The following is a 10,918-nucleotide window of genomic DNA, read 5'->3' on the forward strand; positions in this document are numbered from 1 at the left end:
AAAGTACATTGCCTTGATTATTATCCTATCATATTTGCATCACCTAAAAATTGATAACTTCGAACAAACGGCTAGAATTGAAAGTTTCTCTGGTCCTTTCTCTCCGTAAGTATCCAAGTTTACATGAACTTCTTCTACTCCCAAGCAACTCGCCATAAATATCCATGGTATCAAACTACTCCGTTCACACCCCTACTTCGTCCCATAACACCTTCATGACTACTACTAATAAAAATGATGACGGTGTCCAGTGCTCTGAAAAGCAATCCAATCAAAAACTCCACTAAGATGAATACTTTGATTACTCGCCAAGGGGACAATGGCTTCGTGCAGCTGTTTTAGGAGCCACTGACGGGTTGGTTTATCTTGCATGTTTAATGATGAGCATTGGAGGTGCGAGAGATGTTAAAGCCAAGTTCTTTTGGGCTTGTAATCTAGTTGCGGGTACAATTAGTATGGCAATACGAGAATATGTTTCGGTATACTCTCAACTAGATATAGAATTGGCTCAATCGAAGAGGGATAAGACGATGGAAAGAAACCGAGAGAACCAACTCCCAAATCCAATGCGAGCAGCTATAGCAGCATCTGTTGCTTTTTCATTAGGAGCAACTGCTCCTTTGCTTGTTGGTTCATTCATATCGGAGCACAAGGTGAAGTTGGGCACACTGGTCGCGACGGTGACCATTGCACTAGTTGTTTTCGGATGGATTTGGTCTGTCATTGGTGGCACACCTGTGAGGAAGTCCTGTTTCAGGGTTTTGTTTGGAGGATTGGTAGCTTTGGCCATCACTTTTGGACAAACAATATTGATTGGCTCAGGTGGAGTTTAACTTATTAACTGTAACGGGATACTTATTTACTCATCACAATTTATGCCCTGTCTTTATACTTGTGATATATAGTATTGTTGCTCGATTTGGCATCTACAAGCTGTATGTGAAACTTGACTACAGGCTGCCACTAAATTCGTATGTCCCATTAATCTAAATAAAACTATTTTAATATTCGAAGGTCGTTAATTTGTAGCAGCATAGTAACTTTACAATTACCATAAGATCATGAAACAAGTTACAAATTAAACAATAAAACGAGTCGCTATATATATGTATGTTGAAGACAACAATCATTTTCGGTTTATATGTACCTTATGTTGGGAAAAACGACCGCCTAGCCACGAACGGTAAACAAAAAGTGCGGAATTAATCTTCGTTTGCCTAAACTTTTTCCCGACCCAAATGAACCAATGAGGATGCAAACAAATAGGGTAATTTAAAAGTAAGTAGGACACAATAATTTTTAGCGTGGAAAACCTCTCAAGACGAGAGTAAAAACCACGGGACTACTAGAGCCGCTTCAAATTCACTATCACCAATAATGAGCAATACAAAAGTTCTTCTCTAGGTAAAACTAGAGGCATACACAAATCATCAGATACTTGGTACAAACTAACAGCAAGTATATGGAATAAACAAAGAGTAAGAAAAACACCAACGAGAAAAATACCCGATCTCTAGAACGTCTCTTATCTCTTCACAAACACCAAAACTTGAGCACCCAAAACTTCTCTTCGTAACTAGTTTTGTCGACAGCAGAAGAGGAACAAAATAAACTAAAGTCTTTTGGGTATGTATGTGTAACAGCGAAACAACTCAAAACCTAAACAATAATTCTTTAATATATATTTAGAGTTATGTCGGCTGCTGTGTAGATTTCTCTCCAAGAAAAATCATATAATATTAAATGGGCCAGTGAAGTCCATCCAATAAAAATAACCATAGCATACTTATGGTAGTGGTGTTGGCTTGTGACGTGAGACCAAAAACAAAGGGAATATCACAATTTTTTCTCTTCTTATTTATATATAATTAAATAAATAAACCCATGTAATTAGAGATGAGTTGGGCTTTCTCATGGGCAAAAACTATCCCAACAAATCTCCCCCTTTTTGTCTATGAGAAAGAACTCACCACCCCGGCGAGTGAGCAACGTATCTTCAACTTCTCCCTTGCCAAAGATTTGGTCAACATATCGGAACAATTATCATCGGTATGAACTTTATCAAGTTCAAACAACTTGTCTTCAATAGTATCTCTTATCCAATGATACCTCACATCAATATGTTTTGTTCTCTTATGATACATAGAGTTCTTAGCAAGGTGAATAGCACTTTGATTATCACAAAGAACCACGTAGCCCTGTTGCATAAAGCCAAGCTCTTGCATAAATCTTTTCAACCACAATAATTCTTTGCATGCTTCTGTTGCTGCCATATACTCTGCCTCGGTAGTAGACAAAGCAACACACTTTTGCAATCTTGACTGCCACGACACGGCTCCCCCTGCAAATAACATCAAATATCCAGAAGTGGATTTCATGTTGTCCTTATTTCCCGCCATATCAGAATCCGTGTAACCAACAAGCATCGGCTCCCCATTTCCAAATGTTATACCCAATTTGGAAGAACCTCGTAAATATCTAAGTATCCACTTAACTGCTTCCCAATGCTTCTTACCCGGATTTGACAAGAACCGACTAACAACACCAACTGCATGGGCAATATCAGGCCTGTACATACCATTGCATACATCAAGCTTCCAACCGCTGATGCATATGGAACACCATCCATCTCTTTAATCTCTTTCTCAGAAGTAGGACAATCTTTTTTAGTTAACTTAAAGTTGGGAGTAATAGGTGTACTAATCACATTAACTTTAGACATCTTGAATCTGCTAAGCACCTTTTCAATGTATTGCTCTTGTGACATGTGTAACTTCTTTGAAGCTCTATCTCTAGTAATCCAAATGCCAAGAATATTCTTAGCTGGCCCCAAGTCTTTCATAGAAAACGACTTGCTTATTTCTTTCTTCAGCTGGACAATTCTTTCTGCATTCTTGCCAACAATCAACATATCATCAAAATAAAGCAATAAAATGATAAAATCATCATCGCAAAACCTCTTAAATATAACACAGTGATCAGACGTAGTCTTTCAGTAGTCTTGCTTCCCCATAACTGACTCAAATTTCTTGTACCACTGTCTCGGTTCCTGCTTCAACCCATAAAGACTTTAATGAAGTTTACAAACATAATCTTCTTTACCTTTAACCTGAAAACCTTCAGGTTGCTCCATATAGATCTCCTTATAGAGATCACCGTGAAGGAATGCTGTCTTGACATCCATTTGCTCAACCTCAAGATCAAGACTAGCAGCTAAACCAAGGATCACCCTGATGGAACTCATCTTCACAACTGGAGAAAAAATCTCATCAAAATCAATACCCTCTCTTTGACTGAACCCTTTGACCACCAATATTTCTTTGTACCTAGGCCGTGAGGTATGCTCTTCAGTCTTCAATTTGTAGACCCACTTGTTCTTCAAAGCTCTTTTACCCTTGGGCAACTTCACCAACTCAAAGGTATTGTTCTCATACAAGGAATTAATCTCATCTTGCATGGCTTCAAACCACTCTCTTTTATTGTTATGTTCCATGGCCTCTTTATAATACTCGGGCTCTCCCCCATCAGTGAGTAAGACATATTCATCAGCCGAATAACGAGTAGAAGGTTGACGATCTCTCGGAGACCGCCTGAGTGGGACAAATGCAGGCATATCTTGCGGTAACTCGGGATGAATATCGTCATCCAAATCCACCTTCTCTTGATTATCAACATTATCGGTACCATGTTGTTCGTCATTTTGAATACCATCTTCGTGATGTGGCTCAGAACGCTGAGTAGGAATAGGGTCCAAATCAATGAGATCATCATTATACTGAGGAACTACCTGTGTCTTCTCAATATCTTTCAAACTCTCGTCTTCCACAAACACAACATCAAGACTTCTAACAAGATTCTTTGAAACCGGATCATATAGCATGTATCCAAACTCATCTTGCCCATAACCAAGGAATATACACTGTCTAGACTTCACATCAAGCTTTGATCTTTCATCTTTGGGGATATGCACAAATGCTTTGCATCCAAAGACCCGCAAATGACAATATGAAACATCTTTGCCACTCCAAACCCTGTCTGGAACATCATTATGCAAAGGAATACAAGGATTAAGATTAATAACATGTACCGCTGTATGTAAAGCTTCTCCCCAAAAGGAATTAGGCAACCCTGAATGTGAGAGCAAACACTTAAACCTTTCAACCAAGGTTCGGTTCATCTGTTCTGCTAAACCATTCAACTGTGGTGTCTTAGGAGGTGACCTTTGGTGTCGAATACCCTTCTCTCTACAATAAGCATTAAAAGGACCAATGTATTCACCTCCATTATTTGTACGAACACACTTGAGCTTCTTCCCAGTCTGTCTCTCAACTAGGGCATGAAACTGCTTAAACACATCAAATACTTGATCTTTAGACTTTAAAGTATAAACCCATACCTTCCTCGAATGATCGTCTATAAATGTGAAAAAATATAAGTAGCCCCCAAGTGTTCTAGTCTTCATAGGACCACATACGTCTGAATGCACCAAGTCAAGTATACTTTCTTTTCTATGAGGCGGATGACTATGAACAGAAACTCTCTTTTTCTTACCATTCATACAATGAGAACACTTCTTCAAATGAACATCTTTCACCGGACAAGGCATCTTTCTTCAATAAAATAGACATCCCCTTTTCACTCATGTGAGCAAGTCTCTTATGCCACATATCAGTCGCATCAGAATTCGTCAATGAATTAACCGAGTCTCTGGAAATCTTTGGATGTGCCATGTACAACTTTGAAGTTCTTTCACCTCTTGCCACAATCAACGAACCACGAGTGAGTTTCCAAATTCCACCACCAAAGGTACTATGGAAACCATCATCATCTAATGTGCCTGCGGAGATCAAATTAAGTCTAATATCCGAAACATGTTTCACATTGTGTAAAACCAAATCCATCCCAGTATCAAACTTCAAACAAACATCCCCAACACCAACGATCTTTGATAGCCCATTATTACCCATCTTGACATTCTCAAAATCACCAGGAGTATAAGACGAATAAAAATCCCTTTGTGATGTCACATGACAAGTAGCACCACTGTCAACAACCCAACTCGAATCATCACGTGCAATGTTCACTCTTTCATAATCACAACAAATATATAACTCTTCGGTGGCAGTGTTAGTTTCAGAAGTACCTTCATCACCGTCATCTTTCTTGTAGTTGTTCTTTTTATTATTGTAATTAGCCTTCTTGTTCTCCTTTTTCAGTTGCCTGCAATATTTTATTGTGTTCCCTTTTCTACCACAATGATGACACTCATATTCTTCAAACTTCCCTTTGGACTTACTGCGGTGCTTTTCTCTATTACTCAGACCTCTGCTATGGCTTCTCCCCCTACTTTCGGTAACCAAGGCATCTGACTGTGAAGAGGAACCTTGTGACTTTCTTCTCATCTCTTCATTTATAATATTACCTTTAGCCAATTCCATAGTAATAATACCATTAGCTGTGGAGTTGGACAACGATGTCCTAAAAGTCTCCCAAGAATCCGGTAACGTACCAAGAAGCCATAAACCTTGTATCTCGTCTTCAAACTTAATACCCATACCTGCAAGCTGATTAATAACACCCTGAAAAACATTCAAATGATCAGTAACAGGAGTTCCATCACGGTATTTCAAGTTATTCAACTGTTTAATCAAGAACAACTTATTGTTCCCAGTCTTCCGAGTATACAACTCTTCAAGCTTGGTCCATAGAGTACGAGCATGACTCTCCCCACTAATATGGTTCAAAACATTATCATCAACCCATTGCCGAATATACCCGCAAACATTACGATGCAAAATATTCCATTCTTCATCAGTTTTATCTTCAGGTTTATCGGTACTAAAACAGGCAAATAATAATCCTTCACATAAAGAAGGTCTTCCATCTTTCCTTTCCAAACATGATAATTGGAACCATTCAAACTCACCATCCTACCCGTATTAGCTTCCATCGTTCAAACAAGACTTAACCCAAGAACAAGAGCCGAAGCTCTGATACCACTCTGTTGGGAAAAACGACCACCTAGCCACGAAAGGTAAACAAAAAGTGCGGAATTAATCTTCGTTTGCCTAAACTTTTTCCCAAACCGAATGAACCAATGTGGATGCAAACAAATAGGGTAATTTAAAAGTAAGTAGGACACAATAATTTTTAGCGTGGAAAACCTCTCAAGACGAGAGTAAAAACCACGGGACTACTAGAGCCGCTTCAAATTCACTATCACCAATAATGAGCAATACAAAAGTTCTTCTCTAGGTAAAACTAGAGGCATACACAAATCATCATATACTTGGTACAAACTAATATCAAGTATATGGAATAAACAAAGAGTAAGAAGTAACACCAACGAGAAAAATACTCGATCTCTAGAATGTCTCTTATCTCTTCACAAACACCAAAACTTGAGCACCCAAAACTTCTCTTCTTAACTAGTTTTGTCGACAGCGGAAGAGGAACAAAATAATCTCAAGTCTTTTGGTATGTATGTGTAACGGCAAAACAACTCAAAACCTAAACAATAATTCTCTAATATATATTTAGAGTTATGTCGGCTGCTGTGTAGATTTCTCTCCAAGAAAAACCATATAATATTAAATGGGCTAGTGAAGTCTATCCAATAAAAATAACCATAGCATACTTATGGTGGTGGTGTTGGCTTGTGACGTGAGATCAAAAACAAAGGGAATATCACAATTTTTTCTCTTCTTATTTATATATAATTAAATAAATAAACCCTTGTAATTAGAGATGAGTTAGGCTTTCTCATGGGCAAAAAAATATCCCAATACCTTAAAGAAAACAACACTTTGGACAAGAAGTATACATGCATCTTGTCGTATGTTATTTTACGAATTTAGTAACAGTCGTTTATGTAAATAGTTTTATGTCATGTATAACTTGATTATTAAGATTGATAATTAACTTATACTTGCTTAAAAATGTGACACAAATGTTGGTGAATTGTTGTTTTGTATTGAGGTATTAACCTTGCAGGCCGATAACTTGTATAAAGAATCGAATTTTATTATTGTTTTAAATAATTACAAGCATTTTTATATTCGAGAATTTTTTTTTTTAACGACAACTTTCATTATTGTTCAGAAAAACTGAGAATTGTGAAAGAAAAAATTACACCAATCATGTTAAGAAATACTAATTAAAGGAGAGCGGTTCTTGGTCAAAAGATAATCCAAAGGCGTTCAAAGTTTTGCTTAAGCTTGCCGATTTATTTTCAAAGATAACTTCTGTTGATCAGTTCTTCATGTTGGTAATGGAAAAACATGACAATATGATTAACCTATAATTATTACATGTTACGGCATAAAGAGTAGAAACCGAAGCAAAGTATGATGTAATCGACATGTTTGTCATCTTGATCGAGTTCCCCTTTAGGATGTACAGTTAAGAACGGTGTTAGGGTTCTTGGGAGGAACCCAGTTTGGGAGAGAGGAGGCATACAAAATTGTATGTGTGATTTTTATTGGGTTATGATGTTAATATATTCTCTCCCTTTATATACACCCAAGGAATACCCTTTATTAACTAGTAAGGATAATATGGTCCATCAACAATTCCCAAACTAATATATAATAAGGTATAATTAATATTTTGATCTATTATAATATAAATGATTATAATGGCCACATATAAATATATATATATATATATATATATATATATATATATATATATATGTATATAATTATATATTTAATCTTACAACTTCATCTCTATTTCCAAATACACCAACAAATCGTGAGTATATTCGTGAAACGCCTTTTTCTTCTGATGTCCAAGATTGCTAGACGCGTGCACCGTACGAAGGTCCCTTGCCGAGAAAGCAAAGATTGCTAAATCAAGTGGCAAAAATACATGAGACTGGGAGATGATCGCTTGATTCTTCTTCTCCATGTAACCTACAAACTACCAGGCCCAAATTAATCTTTCTTTTGGTTAGACCCTTTAGAGTCGGAATCCTATCAATTTAGCCTTCCAAGCAAAGTTGTTGGTTCCAACTATTCCAATCTAAAACGAAGGAAGAGGCTTGGTTTGGGGCCTTCAACAAAATGTTCTTCATTGAGCCAACCGAGAATGGCCCTGATGGGTCATTGGGCCACTTCCAACAGTCCGGATGAGGACCCACCAGTAATGGAAAAGCCAAAACACCACCACCTTCCTTGTCCATTGGTTGCTTCCTCTTCTTGGTACCACCATTTTCTTCAACTGGTGTTGTGTAGAAAACATTGGGAGGGTTTTTTATGGCCAAAACGCCCCCAAAACGTTGACGGCGGTGTTCCCTAGCGTTTGGGCCAAAATGTTGTCCCACAATGCTCGAGTACGCTTAGACAATCCGCTAGCTCCCCATATATATTCTCATTGGAAGAGTAAAGCCTTAATCTGGTGCCATTTCTACACCGGTTATCATCAATCAGCTCGAAACAAGTTTGCACCAGGGAGCTGACATTGAGTGATTTAATAAAAATTTGTACGAAAAGCAAAATGTTGCATAATGGATGTAGGGGTAAGTTACCAACCACACCATACAAGTAATAAGTCGAAAGGAGAAACTCGCGGAAAGAGTATCATCCACAAGGCGACACAGGTCCTCCGCGGAGGAAATACTTGCATCAATGTGAAATAATAATGCCCAACGGAATTCTCACCATAGACAAACACGTGGTATAAAACCACTGCTCAATAACCCTGGTAATAGTATGGACGCATGATGGACCAACAAGAATGGGCCAGTGTAGTACTTGCACAGAAAGAAAGAATATAATATGCCAGACTGTCCAACCAATAGGAAACGAGTATCATGCTCAGCCATGAGAATAGAAGGTTTCGTTGAGTGGGACAGCTGGCCAAACCCTTATGTTCCCGTTCGGTTATAAATACAGAACCATGTTTTAACGGTAAAGGATTCCACTCTCTGATCTCTCAACATATATATATGTCACTTACCATACTGATTCTCACGTATAAGGGTGGTTACGAAAAGACCCCTCCCCCTATTCCCCTTCTCAAACGAGCTCACGGTGTTCTGTTTTGCAGATCTCATTAGTAGGAACTCACGACCATTCATCGTAGTATCGTCAGTAAATACTGGGCTGAACCTATTAAGATCCGGCTTAGGTATTAATCCATTCCTAGGTGAGATATTAGGTTGAACCTAACTTGGTTTAACTTAGTGTTTCTTCATTGGAGCCATCCGTATCGGCTAGAACTGAAATATCGGTAACAAAGCGTTATGACTTCCGGCAGACCTCTTCCGATGACACCTCAATCCTCCAACCGTGCAAGACCCAACACAGATGGGACCAGAAGGAAGCTTGAGGCAGAGAGAAGATTATATCGAGATTGAGCGTCCCCAACAAGACACATCCTTCCATTTCACGAAAGCCCATTTTGGCGGAAGAGCTCCGTCGTAACAGTAGACGAGGAAGAAGACCCAGTAATGTGGTTGAAGAAGAAACAAGAAAGGGTCAGCAGGGAATATGATAGGAAGTTGGAAAGACAGTTGAGAAGACATGCGAATGGAATCACCCCGGAGCTATTGTTTTTGGAATGACAGTTGAGAAGACATGCGAATGGAATCACCCCGGAGCTATTGTTTTCTCAGGAGATGACACAGAATCATGAGTCACCCTCGTCGTCGCGAAGGCATACCCGCGATTCCGCTGATATGCTGACTGTTTTCCGCCAAGATAATGAGTCCATCGAGGACTTCATCATGCAGTATAACACAGAAGGCCTCAAAATAGGATGGGTAAGTAAAGACATGATGAGAGTCGGCTTCCTCCAAGGAGTGTGGAGCGATGACCTTATCCGGTGCCTGTCAGGGAGAGATGGCATGCCAAATTTATAGAATGAAATCCTGAGAGAAACCAAGGTGTATGCTGACACTGAGAAATCCTTAAGTGGACGGGGACACCATAGAGCTGATAGTTGATAGCAAGAGCAGAGCAAACCCAAAGGGTTCATGAACAACAGAAGAGAGCGAGAGTCAATATGGTCTCGAATGCAACCCTCGGTAGAAACATCAGCACCACCCCCTGTTGCTCGACCACTAATAGGAGAAAAACAAAGTGATCAAAATCGCGGATACAAGAACAGAGAATGGACTCCGCTGGCGAAAACACCGTCCCAAATCCTAGAAACAGAAAATGTCGACTTCTGGACACCCAAACCAATCTTCAAGAGAAAGAATTTAGATAAATCAAAATACTGTAAGTTCCATGAAGACATTGGTCACAATACAGAAGATTGCACAAATTTGAACATTGATATTGAGAACATGGTGAAATCAGAATAGCTCGAACATCTGGTCATAGAATCCAGAAAACATTCCAGGAATCAGGGACTAGGCAAAGATGATGCCCCCCCCCCCCCCCCCCAAGAAAACAGATAGGGGATCTGAATACACACATGATACAAGTCAGAAGATGACAGAGTGCAAAAAGGCAGACACCAAGCAGTGAGGCCTAGAAAGAGGAGCTAGTAATCATCATGCGGATCAAAGGAAGACCATGCTTGAAACAACCCCCGATAACCACCGTGTTGATATGACACTTTCGAAGCACTTACTTCTTCATAAACCAAGGCAGTACTTCGGACATTATGTACCAACAATGTTTCGGCCAACTTAACGCGGAAGACAAAGCAAGACTGAACCAGTCACCGCGCCTGTATCTGGGTTCTCGAACGAAATAACACATCCGTTGAAACAACTAAAGTTCCCAGTATCGTTAAGTGACAGGAAGCACTCGAGAACCGAAGAAGTAGAATTCTTGGTATTGCCAGTAAAGTCCAAGCATGACGTGATCCTAGGAAGAGAGGAGATAGGATGCAAATCCTTCCACCGCACATGGCATAATGGGCATCCCAACACCAACAGGGATCGCATTGATAAAATTGAACA

General features: G+C 39.2%; 1 pseudogene; it reads left to right on the plus strand.

Moving 5' to 3' along the window:
- Positions 1-380: 380 nt before the first annotated feature.
- On the plus strand, positions 381-833 carry LOC143582898 (vacuolar iron transporter homolog 4 pseudogene; annotated as a pseudogene).
- The last annotated feature ends 10,085 nt before the right edge of the window (positions 834-10,918 follow it).

This window comes from Bidens hawaiensis, unplaced genomic scaffold (assembly GCF_021521415.1).
Source record: "Bidens hawaiensis isolate Kalapana, Puna unplaced genomic scaffold, B.hawaiensis_p1.1 tig00032048_1, whole genome shotgun sequence".
NCBI classification, from domain to species: Eukaryota; Viridiplantae; Streptophyta; class Magnoliopsida; order Asterales; family Asteraceae; genus Bidens; species Bidens hawaiensis.